Source organism: Pseudophryne corroboree, chromosome 3, assembly GCF_028390025.1.
Source record: "Pseudophryne corroboree isolate aPseCor3 chromosome 3, aPseCor3.hap2, whole genome shotgun sequence".
Classification (NCBI taxonomy): domain Eukaryota; kingdom Metazoa; phylum Chordata; class Amphibia; order Anura; family Myobatrachidae; genus Pseudophryne; species Pseudophryne corroboree.
Window position 1 is genome coordinate 310,449,660 of NC_086446.1, and position 26,094 is coordinate 310,475,753.

Consider the following 26,094-nt stretch of genomic DNA (forward strand, 5'->3'; position numbering starts at 1 on the left):
TACTGTATGAAATAAGTGTCGACTCCATCACTGTGGCATGTCCGTGTAAATGCGTGTGTTACCATATATTGCTGTGCTCGCTGCGCGTATTTGCAAGTATAGCGACTTAAATGTGTGTAGTTTGTATGTTCTCTTTATATAATATTTTTTTGACTTTGACAGTCCACCCTTTGGCAGTAAACATTAACTGCCATCAATTATTAACATAAGAAAAAATATTTCCTACCAATTTCGGTGACCTAGACACAAGTATGTATGCATTTCGCAAATCAGACACTTGACTATATTTGGGGAAGACAGGTAGGAGGACGAGACATCCTCTATATGCACTCGGCGGTCACGGGACCACTGGTTGGGTGTGGGACAACATTCAACCTATAGAGTATGCTGGGACAGTGCTTTGGCCTATAATGTCTGATTTGCGACGAACATTTCACACATACATGTACCTACGTCTTTGTACACTGATGTTTGGATTCAATTGTGGTTCTGCTGGGTAGGTGAAGAAGACACAAACAAATCGTGACAGTGACATATAAAATTTTCATGATCTATATATTCCTATCATTTTCTGAACATTGTTTACATTTATGGAACATATGCTAGGTCTGTTTAATCATTGAACAAGGGTTATAAGTAGTGTCCTTCCTAAATAACGTAACCCTTCGGAGTTCAGGGAGAGCCACTCATAAACCTTTCTTCCACATATATTAATGAGCTCTTTATCTGCAATGTGTGAATAGCCATTGTCTGACTGTTCCTGATTACCTCTGAACTCCATAACTACTAGACCATTGATTTTTCTCTGATTTTAACAAACTGATCGGCTAATCCTGGGATCCTATAAGGAAATCACTCCTTCCTACAGAACCAGTTCCAGTCCCACACTCGACTCCTCGTAAAAAAACCTCGCAGAAATAGAATATCCTGAAAGAAAATGTTTGTCAGCGGGAAAGAGAGAAAAGAGAAATAGAACAAAACAACTCTTGTTCATAACAAATCAATTACAATGACTGGTCTTTCTGCAGTCCATTAGTACGCTCAGGTAGTGTCCAACAGTGCCGCCTCTCAGTCTTCATGGAACACAGTCTCTGGTGATACGAGGTTCTCTTTGCCTTGCTCTTTGAAAACACAGTTCACTTGGAACACACAGTTCACTTTGCTCTCCACCTTGCTCTTTGAACACACAGTTCACAAACTGGATGAATGTGAGCAATAAACTACTTTGTCACGAGTTCTCTCCGGATCAGCGACCTTCTTGCAGTGGGACGAGTGGACCCAAGTTTCTCTTTCGGCGACCTTTAGTGCTGTCATCAAAACTTGGTATGGTCTTTCCCACCTGTCTATTAGGCAACCTGAGCGTAAGAACAATCACACAGTCTCTTGGTTCACAATCAAGACAGTTGGCATTTGGCATACCAGCAATCAACAGTTTCAAGTTCTTTTGTCAAGTTCTCAAATGCTGGCTCATCTCAACAAGGTACTGTACTGTCACCTCATTGGTGTATTTCTGATCATTGTGCGGATCAATCATGACATGAGGTTGTCTTCCAAAAACAACCCAAAAAGACACAAATACCAAAACCAAAATAAAAACAAATTTCGAAGAGGGTGATTCGTTAAGTGAAGATCTGGGAGTGGTTCCGAAGCTACATAATACTAGTGGCAGTATCTATGATCACAATAGTGCAATTTCAAGCTTTGCTCCTACTTCTAGGGATACCATTATCTACACACAAATTTCTGCGCAATTTTTTTTCTTTGCGGTAAACACAGCAGCATCCGTGGCGGCAGGAAATGCCTCTACCCAGTTTGAAAAAACATCAGTGCACACCAATACATAATAATAATTCCTAAATGGTGTTAACTGTACGAAGTCGATTTGTATTTCCTGAAAAGATCCGTCTGCAGGAGGGATATGGGATGGCTCTGTTGGTATTGTTTTACCAATATTCTTCCTCAAGCAAGTAAGACAGATAATTTCTCTCTTACCTGCATGAGAATAGAATCCTGGCGCACCCCAGTAGGCTCTCATCAGCCTGTACCTACCCTCTTTGCCTAGATGAGTCAGACCGTGTGCCACCTCAGCTAGACTTGGAAAGTATGCTCTGGGGGCTACTGGCTTACCGTGTCCACCTGATCACAGTTCTGAGGACTCCTGGCCATACCCCTTTGTCCTCCAGACTGCCTCTTCCTGCAGGGAACACAATTTTTTGTATCTTAATTTAACTATCGTGTGTTTGCAATGTAGAGTACCATGAGCATAACTCAAAAAAAGAAAAGAAAAAATAAATATCTCTAGAGGAGAGAAAGAAGAAGAAAATGAAAAAGAAAATGTCAGGTTTGCCATTCACCAACAGACATATCAGTGTCTATACAAAATTTCCCTTCACCAGTATTCCCATTTTCCACTCTTTATGCATGACAAGGCACACTGCAGTAATACTGGTGTTATCGTGCTGTTGAGATATACTGGGTTTGGGCAGAACTCTGAAGGACCTAGGCATGTGGAGTTTGAACTGTAATTGGGTCTATGTATTGTACCACCCTGTGTGAACGCAAAAGATGAAGAGGAAAACTGTAGAGAAACAGAATAGAGGTTGGTGACAGATGAGTTTGTAGAGGTGAAGAAGATTTTATAAAAATTTGACAACTGGATTGGGCACTACGGGGAAGTGATTCTCTACTTGGTCTACCCCCTTAAAAAAAATTTCTGTGTGTCTTATCTCTACTGGGACTATCCCAGCCATCAATCCAGTGTCCTGTCCATCCTAGGTTCATAGGGAACCCGGTATCTGTGAGTTAATTTCCTCTACCTGTGATGGACATGCATCTAGAACAGTGAAATGTAACATTAGTAAGTTGCATTTATTCTGTTCTTCCTATTAACAGAATCTGTGTTTTCTATATGGCTTATGATTCCTTACTATATGTCCCTTGGTCCCATCTATGTGTTTAATAATGTGGCTTGTGTTTTCTGTCTAGGGGATCTATATTGACTATGTGTCCTACTACTCCTACAATCTCTGGCAAAATGCCCTTCCTTCCTACAAGTGTAACATATTATTGACCATTAGGGATCTGGGGTTTGGACTGATGGGTCTTTCCTGTATGTGCCAGTATACTTACCATCCTCAACCTCTCCACCTCTTGATCTCTGCGCCTAGCACTATTCTGGTGATGTTCAATAGCACACTATCTAAGATTAGCTACTGTGACCTTTCCAATTTTGCAAAGAAGTCTGCATCCTGACACTCAATGCCTTATTGAGGCCGTCCATTTGCACAGAGACAGCCACCTCCCATTTGCCGATTTAGTGTTTACCAGTGGTCTTATCCAGATGCAGAGTTTTCTATTTCTGCAAAAGACAAAACAATTTTTTTTTTAACAAGCTTCTAGGTCATGCAAAGTATTTAATTCAATCCTTCTCATCCCGTATTAAGGGACTGTACGTGGTCCAACAAACATTTCCAAGCTCATCTTTACTAGGGGCATTACTAGGAATGAATACTTCTTATATGGTAACTGAAAGAAATACCCTGGGGTTACCTTGTCTCTATCCGCTTTCCTACTGGAAAATACTAATGTGCGGACAGGTTTTTCTCCATTTCTGACGTTACTTTCTTGATTTTTTTGTTTTTGTTTTATTTTTGGGTTTTACTATATATGTACACGAATGATACCATACTTACCTGTTCCACTGGTCTCAGCCACTTCCCCCACAGGCTACTGCTCTTCTTTTACCGGTTGGATACTCCTCTGGGTTCATGAGAAATGGCTGAAAACGATCAGGTCACCTTCTCCTCCTAAATAAAACTTCAACATTCATTAGTACATATATAGGTTACAGTCATATTTTTTATATTTTTATTATTTTCTATAGTTTGTATGCTGGCCGTAACTGCTTCCACATCTACATAAGGCGGTGTACTTGCATTCTCTTTTTTTCTTCCTACTTGGTTATTGTTGCTACAAGTTCAAACAGTTCTTATATTTCCATTCTTGTCTTATATGACTTTGGTTAGGTTTAAACAATTTGTATGTCTGACCCTTTGTTTTCGGGATTTTATCAGACATATTCTTATCCTTAAGTTCTGCAATACCTCTGGTTCAAAGCTGCTCACCTTAGGGAATGGTACCCTATCTTTGTCAGTCATACATACCCATTCATTACAAAAAGCCTCCGTGTGTGAACCATACTTTTCACACATAATAAACCTCGCTGACCCCCTGGGCCGCGGCACCTCAACTTGAACCCTAGTTTCTAAACGCCCACTGCTTGTGCAATTGGATCCCATCGCGGACTTTTTGCCAATAAACGCAATCCCCAATGCACACCGCAGATAGACGGTGAAAGACACCTAGCGCTTTCACTCGCTCCAACTCCGCTGAGTACCACGACTCACTCCAATAGTGAACACCGCGTACCCAGTGAGGCCCTATCTAGTTTCTATTTACTGGAAGTGTTTAGGAGTGACTTACCTATTCCAGTAAATATACACCACTGGAGATTTTCCTGAGAGAGACCAGCGAAAACTCCCTATATGCTTATACACAAATCACACTTGCGTATGCTCTATACAGCGCTAATGGTACCGCAATTTTACGCAAACGCTCGTAAAGGGGTATCCAGTTGCGCTATATATATCGCACCCACAAATGCACGGTCCAATCGTACAGCATATAGGTATTTGTTTCTTATCTGCCGTACGACCACGGGTCGTTGTACAAACTGGGACCCTCAGTCCGGAGCGTAATACCAAAAAAAACCTTTTTACTTCAATACTTCGCAATACAATGCACTATCACGCTCCTCTACAAATCACCTCACGATTTGCGTATTTCAATCTATATTAACGTGAGTCAGCCACTTCACGCCACCAAGCCTCCTCTTACTTGATGTACCAAGGGACCCGACTTCCGGGGTTCAGTTCCACTCACTCCTACGTTCGCTCGCTCAAGTACACTTTGTCTTTTCTGTACAGAAAATTTGGATTCATTCAGATAGGCAGCTTTACCCCAGAGGCCATACAGTTTTTAAACTAAATTTAGAGTAACCTGCTTTTGAAATCTGATAGTTATGTGCTATTGTATTAAATGTCTACTATCCCACCTTTGAACTAAACGACACTATTGTATAATTTGTACTCAGCGCCCGCATTCTTACGCACTTTGCGCAAACACGCGACCGTGCGTGTCTCTTACGCTGCGTGTGCAGTTCCGTACTTTGTCTGAGACACGTGTACAAAACCGTACATCCGCAGTAAATCACACAGCTCTATAAATGTGAGCAATAAAAACTACTATTGCCCACTAAACACAACACACACTTGTTCCGTATAAACCTTTACAACTAGGCCAGACTGTGTTTGTGCTTTACGCTTACTTCCTTAAAATACTGTTATTTCAGATTTACCTACAAATTTACCTATATAGCAACACATGTATCCTATTTCACACAGATCTATAATGACTCTAGCAATAATCAATAATTTAAATTATATGATTCAGATTGGATAGCTATCTTGCAGAACATACACTGATATAAATATACACATAATTATAATACTATTATATATAATATATATTTATATAATATATATCACTTGACTCTCATAGAACCCCCACACAGTGCACACCTACTGAATGAATGCATTTCCTTTAAAGTCTCTAATTTGCATATCAACAGAGGTTCATATGCCTGTTCAAGAGGGTAGTGGGACAGGTTAATTAACATTTCAATGTCTACCCTAAACTAGCAAGCAGAGTTACTGAATCCTAGAGGTAAAAGAAAAAAAAAAACTTTTTTTTAATCTGTATTCATCTCACTATTAACTTTCACTAGGCCCAGCTGAAACTATTTGTAATTGACTATGGCATGGGTTAAATAAATGCATTGGTAACTCATAAATGATGATTGATGTGACCAAGGAGAGCTGATTATTCTGGGCAGTGAAAATCAGCCATTTAGAAAAATGACCTTCCCAAAATGGCCGCTGCTCCTCCCCCTTCCACATCCATGAGGGTTACACAAAATGGTGGACAGGCCATGTGGTTAGTCCAAAATGGAGGACAGACCATGCGGCTTCCTTTGTCACAAAGAAATCACACATCATACAAGCACCTGAAGTTATTTTAGGCCTGAGTAAAAAAAAAACACTATATCAAGGCTATGCAGCAACTTTTAAATATACTTTTAAAACTACTTAAATAGATAAACAATCCAATCTGAATCAGACACAATATGACTTATTTGAACCTTGTTTTGCAACAATAAAAATACATTTTAGCATCTTAAATATTATGAGAAACGCATTGTCCCTTGAATTTCATATCATTGGCTTACTGATAACACAAAAATACATTAACGTGAATGTTATTTTCATCAGCTTCTCAATGCGTCCATGGGAGCTGGTCAATTACAGCCACATTTGTAATGTACAGTGCATCATTAAGACCCTGATATCCCGTAAGAGCCCTCATCTAAGAATGCCAAATTGATTTCTCACAAATATTTAAGATGCCCGCTCTAATATATATTGTAAACGCCTGCAACTCTTATTACCATATCCCATGAATGTGCGCTGTACATCGCACAACACTGCATCCCATAAGAGAAAACAATACACCCACACGTTATGTGAGTTCCAAAGCTCATTAATGTATATATTTGTTGTTAAAAGGATATGGATTCAATATATATTACAAAGTACAGTATACCTATAGTTACATGAATACAACTCACACAGTAAACAGTTAGAACATACAATTACATACAGTTATATGCAGTTTCAGTTACATGCCAGCGATACAATACCATATCTTTCTCATATAAGTTTGTCCCTCCATATGACTCTCTCTCTGTCTTTCCTCTGTAAAATCATGCAAGACCTCCATCTCCCTCTGAGACCAAAAAGGAACTAACTCTGAGACCAAAAAACAGGAACTACCTTCCTGTGTGACCAGCAAAATGTGTTAACTAGTTTCTGGGGGAGGGGTCTCTCTCTCATTCATGATTGAGTCACTATTCTCTTTGTATATGCTGATCAGGTTCAGCCTTGAAGACTGCCAAAGGGCTGTCCTGAGTTCCCTGTCCACTGTATCATTCATTGTTCTAACAAAGTGATTTTAGCTTTTATACATTCAATCATAATTATCCGCTGCAATGTCCTACAACTTAACAAGTATCAAAATAATCTACACACCAATCTGCTTGTTTTAATAGTAAACATGACAGGTGTATCTGGTTCCATTTAAATAATACACATTCATGACATTAATTCATTAAGTGATTTTAAATCATCATGATGTCTGGCGCTTGATATTATTATAATTATGTACTGTATGAAATAAGTGTCGAATCCATCTCTGTGGCATGTCCATGTAAATGCGTGTGTTACCATATATTGCTGTGCTCGTATTTGCAAGTATAGCGACTTAAATGTGTGTAGTTTGTATGTTCTCTTTATGTAATATTTTTTTTTTACTTTGACAGTGGGGAGATGGCAGAGGCACTGCAAAGCAATTTTCATCATATAATCCATTTGGCTCCACCCCTTCTCTAAAGGGGCGAGATTGCAAAATGTGGTGGGAGTGGGGCCTAATTATACGAGGTGCCTGGCCACACTAAACAACCTGAAGTCCTGCTGCAGTTCTGCATCTTATTAGGCTCCAAGTCCCAAAGTGTATCGTAAGTGAAAGGAAAAGCATGTGTATGGGGTCAGCATTACCACTATGTAAATGCATTTGCAATGAAGATAGATAGATAGATAGATAGATAGATACATCCACCTTCAGGAGCATTTTTTTTTAATATGGAAAGAATGTATATATGTATATACGGTATATGTATATACCGGCGTTTTGAGCACTGACTGGGGACCCACACCACCGCACCTTTTCAAGTTCAGTGCTTTTTACATGCCAATTGGAGCTCTCGAACTGGCATCCAATCAGGAGTGACTGCGTGGCCGCTCCTGATTGGTTGCAGGTCCGCTGCAGATTTGAAATAGTAGCAGTCATAGGAGCCATACCCGAAGGCTGCCGATCATAGCCTCCTCCTTTGCACTGCTGCCCACAGCCTCCTCCTCCACACCACCATCGTTGCCCACAGCCTCCTCCTCTGCACCGCTGCCGACCACAGCCTACTCTGCACTGCCACTGCTCATTAGGTAATCTTACCCTGCTGCCTCTCTCTCCCTAGTCCCTACTGTATGTCCTTGCTGTCCCTCTCTCTGCCACACTCCCCAGTCCCTGCTGTAACTGTACCTATGTCCCTCTGACACATTCCCTGTCCCTATGTCCCTCTTCCTGTCCCTATGTTCCTGCTGTCACTCTCCCTGTCCCTGAATTTATACTCATTCCGTGTGGCATAATATGAACTTCGACACATTCCGTGTGAATTGCGGCTCATACTGTATGGCATCATGTTAATTTTGGCTCATACTGTGGTTTCCGTGGCGGAGCTGGTGCGGAGGGAAGAAATGTTACTTACCCGCCGCTGCTTTGGATATCCAGGTATCCAGTGCCTCTCTGAATAGCGCCTCCCCGGTATAGGAAAGAGTCTCAATACTCTTCTTTGATTCTGTGTCCGAAGTCCACTGGCGAATCCAGAGACCTCTGCGTGCTGAGATAGACATAGCCAACATTCTTGCTGCTATAAGTCCTATGTCTTTCATGGCCTCTACCATGAAACCTGCAGAATCTTTAATGTGACCAAGGAGTAAAACCACATCATCCCTATCCATAGTAGCTAGTTCTTCTGACAACTTTTCAGACCATTTTACAATGGCACTAGATACCCATGCACATTCTATAGTGGGCCTAAGAATAGTACCTGAGGCCGTGTAAAGGGATTTGAGTGTAGTTTAAATTTTGCGGTTGGATGGTTCTTTAAGTGATGCCGTACCGGGTACAGGTAAAGTAATCCTTTTTGATAGTCTGGACACCAAAGCGTCGACCATAGGCAAGGTTTCCCATTTTTTCCTATCCTCTGTAGGGAATGAATAAGCTACCAGAATTCTCTTTGCAATTTGGAATTTTTTCTCTGGATTTAACCAGGATTTTGCAAATAGAGGGGCAGATGTATTAACCTGGAGAAGGCATAAGGAAGTGATAAACCAGTGATATGTGCAAGGTGATAAACACACCCGCCAATCAGCTCCAATATGTAAATTAACAGTTAGGAGCTGATTGGCTGGTGGGTTTATCATCTTCCACATATCACTGGTTTATCACTTCCTTATGCCATCTCCAGGTTAATACATCTGCCCCAGAGTGTTAAGTTCCTCTGAAGGTGGAAAAGTAACTTCAGGTTTTTTATGCAATTTAAAATAACCTTTCTTTTCTTGTACTGGGGTAGTGTCAGTCACCTCTAACACTTCTTTTATGGCTTGAATCATGTGTCTTATACTTTTAACCAGGGCAGCGTCAGCTATCCTGGTTTCATCTGAGCCCTCCCCCGTATCGGTGTCGGTATCCGTGTCGACTTGCATAATTTCAGCAAGTGAACGATTTTTTGCTGGTTTTGTAGAAGTAGAGGGTTCTGCAAACAAAGCACTCTCTACAGACTGTCTCCAAACCTGTGTTTCTTTCTCAGTATGAGACATTTTGTGGGAAATTTGAGATATCATTCCAATTATTCCCTTAAGCCATATAGGTTCATCCCGAGGGAAGAGCTAACACATTGCAATCCTGAGTCCCTAAAATGGTGTCCTCTAAGGATTCCACCTCAGCTGCACCCGATTCTTGAGACATGATAATGTGCAAAATGACACTCACACAAAACACAGTCACACAGGGATATGTCAGGGACAGTATTCCTACCAAAATCGTGAGAGTTCAGAGCCAGCCCCCACGCGGCCCTTTGAAGTTTTATATATGCAATTATATATGCCACCTCAATGCAATATTAACCTATAAGGTTATTCTACTATGTACTCCCCCCTTCTATAACACCCTGGTACCGCAGGAGTGAAGAGGAGGTCAGCGTCCTGTCAGCGTCCTGTTCCTAGGCTCTGCAGGTAGAAAATGGCGCTGGTGAGTGCTGGGTCATAGTGAGGAAGAAGCCCCGCCCCCGTAATGGCTCGGCTCTCTCCCACCGTTTTAGAGATTATACTGGCCTGAGGGATTAATGCTGGACAGCGGGATCTAGCCCCTGTACAGCTGTTGTCGACCAGTGTAGGGAAATGCTGGCTCAGAGCGCCCCTCTGTGCTCTGCACCCTTAAGTGTCATTGTGAGCCCGCCGGAGCACAGCCTGTCACTGCTGCGCTCCGTCCCTTATGCCGCCCTAAAGAAAACGCCAGCGTCCTGTTCTGACGGTCCGCTAACGGTATACTCACCACTCAGCAACTCTTCAGCATGTTAGGAGGTGGCGGCCATACTGCGGGACTATCTGGAGCTATGCGATCAGTACCCTCAGGAGCTAATGGTGTCCCGTCAGCGGCTAACGAGCCATTGAACTATGCAGGAAGTTGGATCTTGCTCCCCTCCTAACTCCCTCGAAGCAGGGAGGCTGTTGCTAGCAGCCTTCCTGTGTTGATTTAAAACCTTAGAATTATCATTTAGTGAAACCCTTGTGGGAGCTCCATTAGCTGCGTCCGACTCTCTCGGGCACAAATTCTAAACTGAGGTCTGTGGGAGGGGCATAGAGGGAGGAGCCAGCCCACATTATTAAACTTTTAAAGTGCCGAAGGCTCCAGTGGACCCGTCTATACCCCAAGGTACTAATGTGGACCCCGGCATCCTCTAGGACGTAAGACAAATAGTTTGTATTTTGGACCACTACTGGTTGCAATTTACTCCCCCAGTCAGGGGCGTAGCAGCTACACAGAGAGAAGGGATGGCTACGCGCAGCGCAGCTTCCGGCTCTCTATTTTGCCTGGTCCCCCAACTGACGTGCCTGTTTTCAAGAAACATAGGGGCATGCTGACTCATTGCATGTCCCTGTGAGCAGTGGCTGTGCCCCCGGTGACATTCGCACACATGCCTGCGGCACCCGCGCACACTCAAATGCCAGGGCTGAAAAGCAGCCCCAGTCCATCCCTGCCCTGGTGTAAGCGTAAAGCTGATAATGATGACTGTGTGCAGTTGGTTGCAATGCTGAGTACACATCTATTTATGCAAAACCCTTTAATCTCTTCAAAAATATGTTTTATTCTTATATTTGTAAACAATTTTAATTGGAGCTTCAAAGAAGAGTCATAACAGAAGTACTACAATATGCACATATTTCACATTGGATAACAGAAAAAAACAAACAAACAGTATGACATCATGTAGAGAAACAACAAAAGAGTACAAAGGCAATATCACAACCTGCTGTCCAACTTTTCACAATACACTACACACTCACTTTACACAAATAAAGACAGCTTCTGACTCAGATGGGGTTGGCAAAGCCTTCACATGTATTTTAAAGTGTTGTCATTAAAAAAGGATAAAAATAATGTTTGCATCTTTTTCACTCTTTATTATCTGCTCTATCCGGCCAATAACTGTGATATGTCTCCTATGTACAGCTACTGTACTTTTAACATTTTGCAAATACTTGCTGAAACCACACCTCCAGTCACAAATCAAGGTGGCCAGTCGCAGGCAAGCGAACTGAGTCGCAGCTCAGGATTTGCATTTACTGAGTCAGTCACAAAGATGCAAATAGATTTGCAGTCACAATATGCTATTCTGGTTACGACTGACTACATTAGGCAGTTTGTAAAATAAAGGTGTCTTGAATTAACAAGGGCATCACTAGAAATGTTGTATTCCAACTGCGGCTTTTTAAAGTGGTCTCACACACCATGAAATATACGTTATGGTAAGAACTTACCGTTGATAACGGGATTTCTCCTAAGTCCACAGGATCCACAGGATAACATTGGGATATGATGGCGCGACAACGGATTTGCACCAAACGGTCAAAGCTTTCGGCCTCCCAGCATGCAGCGGACCTGTCCATATATCCCTGTCTCCTGTCTCAGGCAAATCAGTTGTTTTTTCCAAAGCTCAAGGCAGGAGCATCATAGAGAGCCCTAAGCAGGCGAGAAGAACACACACACGCACACCCTTCCGTACAAGAAGGAAGAGGTTAGTGAGTAAAAGGATCCTCAAATCAGGTGCGTCAGGGTGGGATCCTTGTGAATCCTGTGGACTTAGGAGAAATACCGTTATCAACAGTAAGTTCTTACCATAACATATATTTTTCCAGCAGGGTCCACAGGTTATCCACAGATTACATTGGGATGTCCCAAAGCAATTTAGTGGTGAGGACGCTCCTGATTGGACAGGAGAATCCTTTGCCTGAATTCAGTGTCCTGAGAGGCAAAGGTATCAATGGCATAATGTCTAATGAATATGTTAATGGAAGAGCATGTGGCTGCCTTACATATCTGTTCTGCACAAGCACCACGTTGTGCTGCCCATGATGGACCTACCTTATGAGTAGAGTGAGCAGAGACATTAGCCGAAACAGGGAGATCAGCTTGAGAATATACTTCTGAAATCGTCATCCGAAGCCACCTCGCCAGTGTCTGCTTACCAGCAGGCCATCCTCTCTTGTGAAATCCGTAGAGAATGAAGAGAGAATCTGTCTTTCTGATGGCACTGGTATGATCTACGTAGATCCTTAAGGCACGGACTACGTCCAACGATGCATCTCTCGCAGAAAGGTCCGGCCCCTGGAAGGCCGGGACTACAATTTTTTTTGTTAAGGTGGAATTTAGACACCACCTTAGAAAGATACCCAGATTTAGTTCTGAGAACTGCTCTATCTGGATAAAAAATCATCAAATGAAAGACGACATAACAATGCCCCTACATCTGAAACTCTTCTAGCTGAAGCAATGGCCAGTAGAAAGAGAACTTTAGCTATCAACCATTTAAGATCCACTATTTTAAGTGGTTTAAATGGGGCAACCTGAAGGGCCTTTAGGACTAAACTTAAATCCCAAGGCACTATAGGAGGAACAAAAGGAGGTTGAATGCACAGCATTCCTTGGAAAAAAGTGTGCACATCCTGTAGGATAGCAAATTTCTTTTGGAACCATACAGTCAATGCTGACACTTGCACTCTCAAGGAAGCCACCCTTAAACCTTAATCCATTCCTGCCTGAAGGAATGCTAAGACCCTGAAAACTCTGAATGACCTAGGGTCAAATTTCCGATCACTGCACAACTGAATACAGGTTTGCCATATTCGGTGATAAATGCGAGCTGAGGAAGATTTCCTTGCTCTGATCATTATTTGAATTACCTGTTGTAAGAATCCTCTTGACTTCAGGATGAAAGTCTCAAGAGTCACGCCGTCAAAGACAGTTGATCCAGGTGTTTGTGATCACAAAGACCTTGAAACAGTAGATCTGGACATTGAGGGAGTAGGAATGGAGCATCCATCGATATCCCCTGCAGATCTGTGTACCAATGTCTTCTGGGCCAAGCCGGAGCTATTATTATCACAGCACCCCTTCCTTATTTTGCCTTTCTCATCACCCTGGGTAATATGGCGATTGGTAGAAACACATAGGCCAGATGAAAGTCCCATCTCACTGACAGGGAATCCGCAAAGATCGCTTTGGGACCCTTTGTTCTTGACCCGTATGTGGGAACGTTGTTGTTCTGACGGGACGTCATGAGATCTATCTCCAGCAACCCCGACTTGTCAACCAGGGTTTGGAAAACTTTGGGGTGTAAAACCCATTTGTTTGCATGAATGACATGTCGACTGAGAAAAGCCACTTCCCAGTCTAGGACTCCCAGAACGAACAAGGCAGGATGATGACGTTCTGCCCACTTTAACATGTGACTTACCTCCTTCATTGCTTTCTGACTGCAAGTTCCTCTCCGATGGTTGAGGTACGCTACTGGCATCGCATTGTCCGAGCGGATCTGAACTGGTTTCCCCTGAAGGATGTCCTTTGCCTGAATCAGTGCCATGTATATGGCCCAAAGTTCCAATATATTTATTGGCAGGCAACTTTCTTCCTTGGTCCACTGCCCCTGGAAACAAATCCTTCCTGACACCGCTCCTCAGCCCTGAAGGCTGGCATCCGTTGTCAGAATTTCCCAATCTGATATACAAAAGGGTCTCCCTTTGTCCAGATGGGATGTCTGTAGCCACCAGGCTAATGACCTCCCAGAGTAAGGACCATAGTCTGCATTTTTATTATCTGATGAAAACCATTCCATTTGGTAAGGATCAGATGTTGCAGAGGCCTCGAATGAAACTGAGCATACTCTACCATGTCGAATGTTGACACCATCAATCCCATCACACGCATTGCTGTGTGAATGGATACCTTTCAACTATGTAGCAGCTCCTGAATCCTTGACTAAACATTGGATATTTTGTTCAGAGGTAAAATTACTCTCTGAAGGCTCGAATCCAATACAGCCCCCAAGTGACTCATCCACTGTGACGGAACCAGACACGACTTTGCCAAATTTATGAGCACACCGTGGTTCTGCAGACAAGCTATTGTGCAATTCCTGAGACTGTGCCAGGATTAAAAGATCGTCGAGGTATGGAAAAATTCTTATCCCCTGCTGGCGGAGATAATCTGCCATTACCACCATAATCTTGGTAAATACTCTGGGGGCTGTGGCCAATCCAAATGAAAGGGCCTGGAACTGAAAATGTTCTTGGAGGATAGCGAACCTGTGATAGCGCTGATGGGACAGTGCTATAGGACATGTAGGTAAGCATCCTGGATATCCAGGGATACCATAAAATCAACTGGCTCCATGGCCAAAATGATGGAACGTAAAGTCTCCATATGAAACAGAGTCACCCAAATGTACTTGTTCAGCACTTTGAGATTAAGTATGGGCCGGAACGACCCATTTGGCTTCTGGACTAGAAACAGGTTGGAGTAAAAACCCTGTCCTTGTTGTGCAGGAGGAACTGGAATGATTACTTCTGACTGAAGCAATTTCTGAACTGCCTCTTGCAAAGCCCTGGCCTTCATTTCCACTGAAGATGGGCTAGTACAATAAATCTTTGAGGAGGGTGTTTCTTGAAAGCAAATGCATAAACGTGAGATACCGCTTCTTGCACCCAGGCATCTGTGGTAGACTGCGCGCAGATCTGTGCAAATTGAAGAAATCGGCCTACCACCCTGGGATCCCCCAGGTGGAGGCCCGCACCATGGGTGTGGTATAGCTCATAGACAGTTAAAAGATAGACAGTCATTAGTTAGACACTATATGGTCGACAGTCAAAAGTCAGACAGGGTCAAAAGTCAGAGAGTCAAATGTCAGAGAGTCAAATGTCAGACAGTCAAACGTCAGACAGTCAAAAGTCAGACAGTCAAAAGTCAGACAGGGTCGAAAGTCAGACAGGGTCAAAAGTCAGACAGTCAAAAGTCAGACAGGGTCATAAGTCAGACACACAAAAAAAATTTTTTTTTGTGTTTTTAAACATTTTTAACCCAAAATTGGTGAAATTTGTCCGCTCGCCACGCTTCGGGCTTGGTGTCTCATTCCGCTAAAAGGTAATAGTTTGTGTGAAATGGATAGTAAATGAGGCAAAAGTTGTAAAAAAACAGAAAAATCAAACATTTTTTTTGTGTCTGACTTTTGACTGTCTGACTTTTGACCCTGTCTGACTTTTGACTGTCTGACTTTTGACCTTGTCTGACTTTTGACCTTGTCTGACTTTTGACCCTGTCTGACTTTTGACTGTCGACCATATAGTGTCTAACTAATGACTGTCTATCTTTTAACTATCTGTCTATAGACAGGAACCCCGCACCATCAGGCTGATGGCTTATCTTCTGATTTAGAAACCGGTCCTCTGGTAGCCCAATGCTTTTAGTCTTACCAGATTTGTTGTATTGGGACTGTTTGCTATCACCTTTTCCTTTTGCTTTCCCTTGAGACCTAAAGGGCCGAAAAGCTGAATATTTAGGTTCGAATTTGTGTGTGGGAGGAAACTTCACTTTCTTGAAGTCTGCTTCTGACTCCAAAATACTGGTTAATTGTTTACCAAAAAGAATATCTCCAGTAAAAGGTAAAGACTCCAAAACCTTTTTAGATTCTGAATCAGCTTTCCATGTACGTAGCCAAATTGCTCTGCGAGCGGCTACTGCTGAATATGATGACTGAGAGGCAATTGTACCCATATCCAAGGCTGCTTCTTCCAAAAACATTGCAGCCTGTTTGATATGAGCAATATTAAATTTTTGCTCTCTAGATGCCATTGAAAGATCCCCTTCCAATGCATCAGCCCAGGCAGTCAAGGATTTTGCCATCCAGGCTGAAGCCATGGTTGGTCTTATGATTGCCCCAGACAGGGAAAAAATGATTTTTAGAAAACGATCAACTCTCCTATCCGTGACATTTAATGATGTTGAAGGCAGAGGTAATGTAGATTTTTTCACTAATCGAATGACATGCGTATCTACTTTGGGAGCCAACTCCCTCTTTAAGCAGTCCCCAGCTGGAAGAGGATAATTGGTGTTACATTTTCTTGGAATTCTAAACTTCTTACTGCGTGTAACCCAAGCCTCTTGCATCATCTCTGTCAGCTATTCTGACCCAGGAAACTCAGTCCTAACTGTTTTGGGACGTTTAAACATAGGTGCCTTAGATTTTAACACAGGCTCTGCTAATTCTTCTAAGGATAGAATGGCTTTCATCGCATTAATTAACTCAGATATGTCCACTGAGCTGAGACCTTCCTCCTCATCTCCATATGCAGAAAAGGAGCATGATGAGTCTTCATCCTCCGGTGATTCCTCATCTGAACCATGTGTAGACTGTGAAGATGTTGTTTCATGTCTATGTGATTTACTTACCACTGGTCTTTCAGCCTGTTTTTGTTGAGAGGCTGCTGCTTCCCCTGCTGGATGTAATAAACCCCAAGTGGATTGCTGCATGTAAGGGTTAATAGTGTAACCTATCCCTGGTACAGAGGTTGTAATTATCCACTCAGCTATACTGGATAATGTCTGTGCAAACATAGCCCATGGTGGTTCAACTTGCACCTGTGTCTGCCTTGGATTTTTCAAGAGACTTTGGTGAAAGCTAAAACAATTTACACACAAACCATTCTGAACCAGATCCTGAGAGGTTAACCCAGCTTTGCAAGACAAGCATGACATGAGTGTTGGTGCTGCTGTCAGTGTATTTTCCTCACACTTGTCGCTCTTACACATGATAAATAATCACACACTTGTACAGTGTAACTACACAATTTGTAAATGTAATCACTTAAAATTTTGTTAAAGTGACATACAATCCGACCCTACCCTGCTTTGCACCAGCACTGAGGATCGAAATAGACAGAAAAACTGACAGAATTATAGTAACGTCAGCAATCACACTTGCAATCAGTCACAAGTTATACATTAGTATAATAAGCAATATGAGCACATAATCAACTACAAATACATATCAAGTATGTAGGAGAAACATATTACCTTATATAGGATTTAACCGTATTCAGTCGCACAGTGAAAGAAAACAGTAATAATTATCAACTCATATGCATTAGGCACTTATGTAACTATTTCTACTCAAAAGGTAGATTGAGACTTAGGGGGTCATTCCGAGTTGATCGTGGCTGTGCTAAATTTAGCACAGCTATGATCAGGAACACAAACATGCGGGGGGACGCCCAGCACAGGGCTAGCCCACCCCGCATGTCTGTCCGGTCCCCGCACACAAGTACAAAAGCATCACACAGTGGCGATGCTTTTGTACTTGTTGAGTAACTCCTGGCCAGCGCAGCTCCTGCGGCTGACCGGGAATTGCTCGTCGCTGCCCCTGGTTGCAGCAGCTGCGTGTGATGTCACGCAGCCATTGCAGCCCGCCCCCGCACGGTCCAGCCACGCCTGCGTTGGCCAGACCATACCCCCAAAACGGTGGCCAAATGCAGCCGTGCCACCCCCTCCTGCCCAGCGACAATCATTACGCACTGAGGCGCCGGTGCATGCGCAATTCCGACCTGAGCACTGCGCTGCGAACTGCAGCGAGCAATCGAGTCGGAATGACCCCCTAATTGCTGTATTACCTGTGATCAGTAGAGTGGGATATAGGGAGACTCACCCCGCTTCCAGGATTGATCATTACGTTAGCGAACGCTGAGTGTATCCAGAAGCTACTAGTGTACACACTCGCCCCGTGAATCTACAGTGAACGCAGACGCCCATGTGAACACTGATGCACCAGTCACACAACCGCCTATGCTGTGACTGGGTCCCCTTAGCGTCTCAGATGGAAGCGGGAAAACAGTTCATGGTGGGAGACTCAGAGGAAACTGGTCATGAACCGGGGGGAGAGGTGGGCGGGAGAGCGTCTGACTCCCCACTGCTGACATCAACCCTAGGGATCATGGCCTCATACTACCCCTGGAGCCTATGATCCCTAGGGCGTATCGCTGGTGCACCCTAGGTGGCAGCCGCGTCAGCGACTGTTTGGTAGTCTACTCCCAAAACAGTGCGGCTGTGTCCGTGTTCCCCCTCTAAGTGGAACCGATGCCTTAGGTTCTCCCCGTGCTCCAGCCACAGCCTGGTAACGTCTGCTGGACCTGCTAGTACATCAGACACAGACACCTGCTGAAACAGCACTGTACTCATGGCTAAGCGTTGTCGCGACCCAGTTGGGAGTTGTTGGAGCAACTCTTTCTAAGATACGCATAAGATGCTTTTTAGGAAGATCACTCAAAAAAATATTAAGACTATAAAATAAAAAAGCTTACGGCTGCTAAAAACCAGCAGCCCACTGACCATGGTCCGGCTCCTAGGGCACCAAACAAAAACTGATTTGCCTGAGCCAGGAGGTGGGGATATATGGACAGGCCCGTTGCATGCTGGGAGGCCAGAAGCTTTGACCGTTTGGTGTAAATCCGCTGTCATGTCATCATATCCCAATGTTATCCTGTGGAAAACCTGTGGACCCTGCCGCAGAAAATAGGTTTCCTTAAATCTCAGTATATGATTGTCAGGGCTGTAACTAGGGTTGTGCGACCAGGCACTGGCGCACAGAGTGTAAGGACTCTGTGGACAGCATCATCACTTCCCCACGGCAATTACTTCTGGCTAGCAGTGTGCATGGAGCGGAATCCTACAGGTAGGATATCTGCTGCTGTGCTGCTGGAGCGTCCTGTGAGCGTCTGAGAGATGCTGGGCCACACTTAGACTCCCCGTACACTGTGAATAGCGCACGGCATCTATTCTCCCACTCAGGGGAGTTTTAAGAGCGGAGGGGACCCGCGTGCAGCCTCCATCGCGTGCCCCCTCCTCTCAAGCAGCTAGTAGACTCTGGCTTAAAGCCAGAGCCTACTGCATATGCGCCCGCGCTTTGTTCCCGTGGGTAGCCTCCAATGCGCATGTGCAAATCACTCAGAAATGGCCGTTGCGGCCAGTTTCCAAGTGATTTGTGCTCGCACTGCAGAGCTGCCACCGCAGAGAGGTAAGTATATTCTATGGGTGCAGTGTGTGCAGAGTGGGCCCCCCTGGACCTTGGGGCCCATGTGCACCACGCACACTGCACCCACTATAGAAACGCCAATGCTCCTGCTTCTATCCGCTGCTCTGTTATGCAGAGCCGCAGTGTGTGCTCCCCCCAACTGCTGAATGCAGGACAGTTGGGAGGTATGCATACATGTATCTATAAACATTATAGTCATAGTTATATGGTGCCGGTTGCCTGTCCTGTGCGACGTGACTAGCCTTCCTTAGAACCCCCCCTTCCACCACACACACTTATTAATTTCATTTATTTGTTTTTCATTTTTTATTTCTCATTCAAAAAAACTAATCATATTATGCTAAAACCATGTAACCATTTTATAATATCCTTTTATTGAAATATTCCATTCAGATTTCATTAGAACAATAATTATACGGTACTTACATATTGGCATAACTATCAGGATAACAGTTTGAGTATCAGCTCTTGGGAGAGAAGAACTGAACTGCTAGGCTTAGCACCATAGGGTTCTTCGAGTCCATGTCACTGGTGGTTTGTACAGACAGTCTCATTACTTAAAATATAATGTATAGTCCAGTTACTGAAACTGCTCATCACCTTACTGGTATTTACCGGTCTCCTGTGGACAACAGCCACATAGGCTGCAGAAAAGGAGTGACGGAGTTTGGGGAATTAATACTACATTGCTACAGGCACACCATCATTTCCATCATAAGCTAATTCCTATCTTCCAATCGTCTTTGATGGGTGGGGGGTTAAAGACATGGAGACTTTATAAGCTCATCTGTAACAGATCTGTCTTGCATTCTTTGCCCATGGCCAACATGTCACATTATTAATACATCTGACTGTACATAACATTGTGACACAGACATTTAGGTATAGAATTTGAAGGCAACTTGTGGTACTTTTAGAGTTATGACTTCAGTCACTCTTCAACGCACTCACACAGCTGACTACCAGCATCTGAACTCAAAATATCTCAGTAACTTCACACTGCAATGTCATTGCTCTGTCACCATCAGCTCCTAAAATTATCATCAAAGGATAATTCATGCATTGAATTAATGAATTGACACATATTTGTTTCTTTTATTCTAAACATTCATGTTATATTCAAAGTATTTATTTTTTGTTTTCTTTTAAGTGTGGTTATTTGTTCAGTCATGGCCCTCCCACTGTGTTACTATTTAGGAGGGTGGATGCAGACAATCTTTATGTTTTACAACACTTCTGGTGGGCAGGGTACCTAGCGTAGCCAAATCTTATCCCAACTCCTATACCAAAGGGCTTTAATAACCTTTGAAACATGGAGGTCTATTTACTAAGCCCTGGAGAGTGATAAAGTGGATAGTGCTAAACTACCAAATAACCAGCTCCTGTCATTTTTCAAACACAGCCTGTAACATGGCAGTTAGTAGCTGACTGGCTGGTACTTCATCCCTGTGGAGATCAAGGAGGAGTTGGGGGGGGGGGGGGAGGTTAAGGATGTGTGGCACGCCCCCTGGCTAGCAGCTGAAATCATGACTGCAATACAAATACAATTTTACTAGAGCTGTGGTTACAACCTGCAATATAAGGAGTGGCATGTAGCTTTTGTGCATGCCTAGTGGCAGCGTCTTTTCCTACCAAGTCTGGTGTGTGTCAATTTGATGACTCGATCAGTGCTCCAAACCAGATAGCAACTGCCAGCCATAAGAGACAGGTGTCTTAATATGAGGTGGGAGACTGTGTGCTTAGAAAGCTCAGTTCTTTCTCCTACTGGTTTTACTGGTTTTGTATATTTATAATGTGATTTTTTAACCTGACCACTTATCACTGGCGTTTCTATCATGGGTGCAATGTGTGCGGTCAACACGGGTCCACACCGCACACATTGCACCCATATTTTCATACTCACCTCTCCAAAGTCCACCGCCGCACTGCAGCGGCAGCTGTCGCGTAAAAAAATATATATAAAAAATGCCCACCGTGCATGCGCAGTTCGACTTTTGTCTCCAAAACACGGTGGGTGCAGTAGACTCCGGCATATTGCCGGACCCTGCAGCACCGTGGAGAGGAGGCCCCCCCCCCCGGAGTGTGCACACGGGCAGTGGCATTACAAGGTGGGTGCGGCCAGCACCCGGGTGTTACCCTTTGAGGGGTGACACCAAAGTGCCGGCTCCTGCTCAGTGGCAGGAGCTGGGTGCTGCATTAGATCATAACGTGCTGCAACCCGGCTCCTGTCACAGTGCAGAAGCCAGCACTGAAGATTCATCAGTCTCCCCCAGACCCACAATGTGCCGAAAACAGGGGTCAGGACTCGAAGCCACACCCCCTTTTCACCCGCAACCGCACCGGGTGTTTTACAAGTAAGTGATGCCTCTGCACACAGGCCCCCTTCTCTCTTAAGAGGCCCCTGCCACTTATGTTATATACATGAGGGAAAAAAATGTTTGACACAGAAAGTGTATTTTTTAGCCGCTCTCCCCTACAGCCTACACTACGGGCCTAATTCAAGGTTGATTGCAAAACAACATTTTTCTCTAATGGGCAAAATCATGTGCAGTGCAGGTGGGGTAGAGAGAGTTAGGTTTGGTTGAAACTGAAACCTAATACCCCTTTCAGACAGAACATGAAGTTACCGGGTGAAGCAGTTCCACCCAGTAATTTCATGAAACACGTGTCCTTTTTCTGTGTGAAAGGGTCAACCCATGTTGTAATTCCCGGGACTTCGACCCAGGAATTTACCAGGGTCGGAGACATGGGAATTATGAGACGGGTTGACCCTTTCACACAGACAAAATACCCGTGTTGATCTGCAAATTACTGGGTCGAAATTTTCGTCCCGGTAATTTGCATGTCTCTGTGAAGGGGGGGGGGGGGGGGAGGGGTCGGGCAGGTCCCGGCAGGTCCCATCAAAATGACCCGGCACTGAAATGTTGGGTAATTGCTGGGACATTCTGACTTTTCTGCCTGAAAAGGGTATAAATTGCAGTGTAAAAATAAAGCAGCCAGTATTTACCCTGCACAGAAACAATATTACCCACTCAAAGAAGAAAAAGGCCAGAGCGGTGGGAAAAAGAATGTCATCCTCCATTTACGACAATGCACCAGCCCACACAGCTCTTTCTGCAAAGCAGTTTTTGGTTGAGAAACAGATCGCAGTGCTAGAACACACTCCATACTCACCAGAACTCTCTCTTTTCCCTAAAGTCATATCTGTACTCAAGTGGACCCCTTTTATCATCAGTTACTGAGACAGCCAGGGCTGCTATCACACACATATACATATTATAGGAATGTTTTTTCAATAGGGATACAAGAGATAAGATCCTTTTTTATTCCAGGTACATTGACGATATTATCTTATTTTGGAGAGGTGATTATGAGAGCTTTGTGGATTTGATAGAGTCTATTAATAGTTTTGATTGTCCTATTAAATATACATATACCTGCAGTCTGGAAAGTATCTCCTATTTGGATGTGAATATTACATTGGAGGATGGTAAACTTACTACTTCCCTTTTTTCTAAGCCTATGGATAAGAATACTCTGTTGACCTATAGTAGCCACCATCCAGTGGCGATGAAGAGAAGTTTGCCTTACTCGCAGTTATTGCGTGTAAAGAGAATTACGAGTAACGAACAGGCAGTATCACGTGATCTTGATATGATGACAGTAAAATTTAGTGACAGAGGGTATCCTAGAACTGTTATCTGAAGCTAGGAAAAATGTTGATAGGACCACGAGAGAGTCTTTGTTGAAGCAATCGGAGAGGAATCAGGCCTCCGGTAAATTGCACTGGGTGAGGAGATATAATACCTCACATGATATTGTGGAGAAATCAGTCAGGAGCCTGTGGCCAATTGTTCAGGGCGACAGCGATTCTAAAGTGTTTAGACCTTTACAGGTGATGTCGTGCCTCAAGAGGGGTAAGAACATACGAGATTGGGTAGTTCACCCAGATATTACAGAGCTTATGCAATATGACCCTCGAGTACAGATTAAGAGTGGGGGTTGCTATAAGTGTTCTGGATGCACGACATGCCGGTTTATGATTGCTAGCAAATATTTCTTTCATCCTCATAGTGGCAAAAGGTATATGATAAGATCAGCGGTCACATGCTCAACGAGTTTTGTGGTGTATATGATTAAATGTCCTTGCAGTTCCTGCTATATAGGCAAGACGATACGTACATTTAAAGAGCGGATGACCCTACATAGGTCTTCTATTAGGGCGGCCTTGATGGGAAAGCCTTCTGAGCAACCTGTGGCAAGGCATTTTTTTGAAAATAATCATTCCTTGTCCAGCCTTAGGTACATTATCATAGACCATGTGCCTGATAGCCCGAGAGGAGGAGATCGACATAGGAGGCTCTTACAGATTGAGGTAAAATGGATACAGTTATTAGACACTGTTAAACCAAGAGGCCTTAATGACCATCTTACTTTTAACATGTATTGGTAATTAAGGGGTTACTTCATGTGATCTGATCGACTAATGAGGTTCCTATATTTTGGTGAACTAAGTAGAGTATTTCTTATGGCTGTATATATATATATATATATATATATATGTGTGTTTGTGTGTATAGGGAAACCTTGTAGGGATTTGAGATCGGACTTAATATGTATGCACAAGCACTTGTATATGTATGTTTGTATATATGTTGTATAGGTTTGTATTAACTTGTATTTATGATTATGTATATTGTTAGTATTTGTGTATGAATTAGATGTTGGTATTTTGAATATTGCTGCCAAACGGGCTGCCATGGATACAGAATGCCATGCTTGGCATTGTGATTAGCTACAGCGGGTTACTATGGTAACAGCAGCGGCGTCTGGCGTGCTCCGTGATAGGTGTGCGCTACAGCCGGCTGGTTATAAGAGATGCGGCGGCTGGCGCGCCCCGTGATTGGTGCACGTCATAGCAGACTGCGCCAGGGGAGTGGCGGGTTGTCAAGGCAACCCAGCGCAACTGCTAATGTGCGGTGTTCTCCCGGACTAATTAATGTTTTGATTGCTCAGCTGAGAGGAGTTTTTTGGCGCACTCGTTTGGCAGCAAGGAGGGGTATATAAGGTATGTTTATTGTCACTTTTCAATGGTTATGTGTATCCTGATGACGGGTTGAAATAAACCCAAAACGTTGATAAGAGGACCGTGTCCAGTATTCATTGCAAGTCCAGTGAGTGCCGTCCTTGGGTCTATTTGCATGCTTTGTTCTGACGCAGCACCGTGGCAAGCTTTACACTTGGGACTGAAGTGAGTGCCGACCTTTGGAAACTAATATATATATATATATATATATATATATATATACATACACACACACATACATACATACACACACATACACGTTTAATTTGCCGGCTGTCAGAATTCCGGCGGTCAGGATACCGACGCCAGAATCCCAACAGCCGACAATGCTACAACACCCACAAAGTGGGAATAGATCCTGTGGCGAGCACGAGTCACCGAGCCTGCAGTGTGGTAAGCGCAGTGAGCCCACAAGGGGTCTCTTAGCGCTCGCCCCGCAGCCTGCATTCTGGCGGGCGGGATGCCACTGTCGGGATGTAGATAGCCGGCATCCCGTCTGCCGGTAAACCATACTGAATCCATATAACATACACATATATGTCTTCTGAACACCGGCATCTTGATCGCCGGGATGCCAACTACATAACCAAAAATATAACCCTAAGGGGTAAATGTATGAAGCATTGATAAAAGTGGAGAAATGAGCCAGTGGAGAAGTTGTCCATGGCAATCCACCACCATTAAAGTAACATTTGTAATTTGCATACTATAAAATGATACAGAGCAGCTGATTGGTTGCCATGGACAACTTCTCCACTGGCTCACTTCTCCACTTTTATCACTGCTTCCTACATTTACCCCTTAATGTTTTATTGTTGTCTTTTATCTTTGTTTCACCTTCAGTCTTTTTTGGAGCTTCCTGTTTTTGACTTCTATTCAGTATTGTTGACATCTCTTTTTCCGAATTAATATAGAGATATATAAAAAGTCTTTATGTTTAGGATGTTGCTTAATAATTGACAATAATCAGACAGAAAATATCTTATTTTATTTTGAAAGTATTGTTATTGAATATTATTTAGTTTCTTTACTTTGTGTTCTGCTTAATTGCCTGTACACTTTACTGAATATAGGTTGTCAGCAATTGCAACAAAGTGGATAGGTCATAGCTCTCAGTGAAGAGGGTAGTTAGTTAATAGGATGTCACTGAAGGGCTGGATTGCAGTAATAGAAAGTGAAGGTTTCCGAGATATGCTACACAGAATGATTTTGCTGCAGGCCCACTCTAGTGTTAGATATTGACAGCTTTTGAAACTGTTCAGAAAATATTTTGGTATGTAGGTCAGTTGATATTCAGTAATATTGTAGTTAGAGAAATAACATTTATGTGTGTCCTTTACAGAATTAGGATCAAGGGTCCCTTTCCCCCATGAACACCTGCAGCCTAATTTCAAACTGATAAGCTACTGCTATGACTGTATTACATGTGACTAGCAGGTATATATCCATTTAAGGGGGATATCCAATTAGCCTCGGTAAAACATTGGGTGCGAAAAACTCTGATGATGTCATGCGGTGCAGCACACAGCCGGGCAGCATCTGAGACGAGTGCTCTCTGGTGCTCAGTGCTGCACAGCAGAAA

General features: G+C 43.4%; 1 long non-coding RNA gene across 1 annotated transcript in view; it reads left to right on the top strand.

Annotated features, from left to right (window-relative positions):
- The window catches only part of LOC135057733 (uncharacterized), an 83,531-nt gene that overhangs the window by 13,661 nt on the left and 43,776 nt on the right, over positions 1-26,094 (top strand). Inside the window, exon 2 of the long non-coding RNA XR_010244331.1 lies at positions 7,496-7,690. This is a non-coding gene — a long non-coding RNA (uncharacterized LOC135057733). The remainder of the gene's footprint in view (positions 1-7,495; positions 7,691-26,094) is intronic.